At 43.6% G+C, this 3719-nt stretch overlaps 1 pseudogene; it reads right to left on the bottom strand.

The window, feature by feature from the left end:
• Positions 1-1171: 1171 nt before the first annotated feature.
• Positions 1172-3453, bottom strand: LOC140361516 (acetyl-CoA carboxylase 2 pseudogene; annotated as a pseudogene).
• Between the last annotated feature and the right edge of the window lie 266 nt (positions 3454-3719).

Raw genomic sequence — 3719 nt, 5'->3', positions numbered from 1 at the left:
TGTATCACGGCCAGAACAACTAGAAGCCTTTCCAGGAACTTCCCATAGAGACCATCATCATCAATAGCATCCCCGTGCAGGCCACCTTTGCCTATCAAGGTTCTTCCCACTGAGACTTTTAACGACACCGGTCTCTGCCTTCTAGGACCTTTCCAACCAGGCTCCTCCCTCCAATCTCTCTCAACATGGCTCCTAAAGACCAAGTCGCCTTTTTATTGTGATGTGATATTGTGTTGTTTTGTGAAATCCCTAGTGACAATGTTCATGTTCAGTAAAGGAGTCCCATGAGCATGGCCACAGCTGCCGTAATGTCCTTTAGTTCTGAAAGTATCACAGCTTCTTCGAGCACAACTGATCATCAGTCCTTCCCATCTTTGACCACCAGCAGACAAACTTGCATCTCTTTGGTCATAGTTTGCTCATCATCAGTACCTGTAAAACCAACGAACAAACATGTTCAACATGCAATTTCACATTGGGACTCCCCACTATTTTTCAGCCAAATCTAAAGATCCATCTCTGTCCTTTTTAAAAAGTTCCAATTTAAAAAAAGAAATAAAATTAACACAACTTTAACCAAGGTTAAACGAGATCATTTTAATAAAACTGAAGCCAGATTAAAACAGGGAACATTTTCATTTGTCCTAGGAAGGTACAAGTTTGTCCAAAAACTGTCCTTCAAATTGTTTTGAAGAGAGCCTTTTAAAGAGGACCTATTGTCCGTATTGAACTACAGTATAAGTAGATCATACATGTTGTTCATTATAAACCACAATATTGATCTAAAACTACTTAAGGCGAGACTACAGGCAAAAAGATGTTATTGTTCAGTTTGGTGACAGCCCGAAACCTGACAGCTCTAGAGATCTGAGAGAGAGGAGTTGGCCAAAGTCCCTGCTGCAGTGTGTGCAAACCTCATGTTTCTCATGTGTTTCAATACTTATTTGCAGCAATAAGAACAGATAAATTATTTAAAAATATACATAACATTTTCATCACATACGATGAAAATTTCAGACCCCTCCAAAATTTTTAAGTGGGAGAATTTACAAAATTGCAGGGTGTTCAAATACATACTTTCCTCACTGAACTGAGATTAACAAAGGTGTAAAAACCTTCTCTATCTACCTTCTCTGTCAGAGATTGAGAGGGCAGTTAGAAATAATTTATATCCTAATCATTTCTGCTGGAGGTGTTGGATCATCTCTGAATCAGGTCTCCCTGTTACATCTTATTCTAGACATTTACCGGTACAATCAGTAGTGTGTCACTGTTTTATTACAATCTCACTTAAACACTTAACTGGTGCTGGGGTTATCCATTGTTGCCACCAGGTGGCATAGTTTTACCCTCTGAGCTGGAGTCATATTTTGGCTCATGTGGATAACACATTCCATTGCAATGTCTGGGTTGGCCTCCATCAAGATGCGAATATGTTTGAGAGTGTGTTCTCTCTTCAGATACTTGATATTTTTGCGCATGGACGTTTGAGTGTCATCTTTTGTGGACAACTGCATTTCAAGCCACTCCACAACAGCTTGGTTATCATCCCAGAGATAAGTCTTGTCAGTTCCCTCTGTCTCCACAAACCAGCGGCGCAGCATAGAGTTTATGTGCCCATCACTGAGGTCTTTGTTGGCCTGCAGAATCTCACATTTTACCACCTGCTCCAACAAAAGCCGGCGCAGACGCCAGTAGAAGAAGGATCGCACATTCTTCCAGTCCAAAATATCAGTGATGGCCCCCTTCTCCAGCATCCTGCCAGGGGTGTCATGAAGGTCAACAAACTGCACTGCCACCTGGTGGTAGATGGGCACCAAGAACTCCTCTCTAGCTGTAAGTTTTGATTCCAGTTCTCTGCATTCTTTCTCCGACAACTCTGGGGATAGCTTTCGAGCAATGCTGGCATAGGCAGGATCCAGTCTCCTCATTGTTTTCAATAGGTCTTTCCTTCTGTATTTAATCTCCACCGTGCCCTCTGCCTCAAGCACCCCACCCCTGCTCTCTCGGTCTGCATACATCTCCATACACAGTGGGTTGATAGTTGGGTCAATGACTACCCATGATCCTCCTCGCAGCTCAGCATGATATAAACTAAAACTGGCTGGTGGAACTTACGCAATGAGTCTACAATGTAGGCTCCGAACTTAAGAACTTGTTCATACATATCCTTCATGCCCCCAGAAAAGCCTCTCCAGTTGGCAAATATCATGAGGGGAAGTCATTCACGGTTGAAGTCATTAATAGCTTGAGCAGTTTTGAATGCGAGTCGGGAAACCAAACCTGCCCAGCTTGCTGCAAAACTTTAGACTCTGAATCCAAATTGGCTGGATCGGCCGGGATGGTGAATTCAACAGTGCGAGTTTCCACAGCAATGACACCAAGAGGTATTCCTCCTAATCGTGCTCTACCCACAACAACAGTTTGTGCCCATGAACTCAGGATTTCCATAAAAGAACCATGGTCAAAGAATCCTCTCTGCCAATCACCTTTGGCTGTGGTTCTTCCAGCCAACATCCATCGTGGATCATAGGGTGCTTTTGTGGGAGTGAATTCAATCTCTCTGTCCACAGGGTCCGTAATAGATAAAACAGGCACAGGAGAGTGTTTGTTCTTTGGCATGTAAGAGAGCCACTGGAGAATAGTGGTGACCCCTTCAAAGTCGTCTGCCACTGTGGTGTGTGTGACTCCATTGTTGTGCATGACCTGTATTCCTCCCAGTTGGTTATTGGAAGTATAGACCTCTCTGCCGAGGACCTTATTCAAAGCACTTGCTCCAGTCAGAATTATATGTGAGTTTTCCACCTGAATCACTCTCTGTCCTAAGCGAACCAAATAGGCTCCAATGCCAATTGCTCGACATGTCACCATGCTGATGGTAATGATGTCCTCATAGGCTTGAGATGACTCTCCTGCAATAGTGCCAGAACCTCGAAGGTTCTCTACCCCAAGCCCATCATCTGTTCCAATTATATCTGTGATAATATACCTGGACTCTCCATCTTCCTCCACATGGTGACAGTGGACTGAACTAGTAGAGCTGATGCGTGCATATGCATGAAACATGTGTTTAATCTCCTCTGCGAGCCCAATTCGAGCCCCACTGTTGGCTGATATGTAAATGCGCGGAATACCTTCAGCTCGAGCAAATTCAGATGCTTTGAGGAACAGCTCATCTTCTTGGGGACCAAACGACCCAATCATGTGAGTGATGTCATTACAGATCACAACAATTTCATGACCTTCAGGGTACTCCAGAGTTTTCATTCTCATCTTAAATGCAACCATTCCTACTTTATTATCTCCAGGCAGGTGGTTCATCTGGACTAATCTCCCTTGTGAATCCACCACCAGCTCAGTACACATAAGAACATCTTTTGGAGCGTTGTCTTTTGATCCCCATAAATTGAACAGTGCCTGTCTGAACATCTCAGAAAAGTCATAGACATATCTAGTACGTCACAAAGGCGCTGGTACAGCTGGCAGCCCGGTGTAAACGCTCCACTCTTTTCTCACACTTTTTTCACACTTATTGTGCTTTATCTTCTATATTTTGTAAATATTTTTTTCAATTTTACTTAACGATAGGGACACGCGCTGGAATAGTTTTTAATTCAACTGTTTTTGACTTTTTTCGGCTGGAATATTGACACGTCGTGTCGTCGTGATGTGAGCTAGCTCCGAGCTAGCTCCCGCCCCCCCCCGTACGGTGTGCCACG

This window comes from Eucyclogobius newberryi, unplaced genomic scaffold, assembly GCF_026437365.1.
Source record: "Eucyclogobius newberryi isolate DKJ021-1_F unplaced genomic scaffold, fEucNew1.0.hap1 SCAF_16, whole genome shotgun sequence".
NCBI classification, from domain to species: domain Eukaryota; kingdom Metazoa; phylum Chordata; class Actinopteri; order Gobiiformes; family Gobiidae; genus Eucyclogobius; species Eucyclogobius newberryi.
This window is presented reverse-complemented; position numbering and strand designations above follow the sequence as displayed.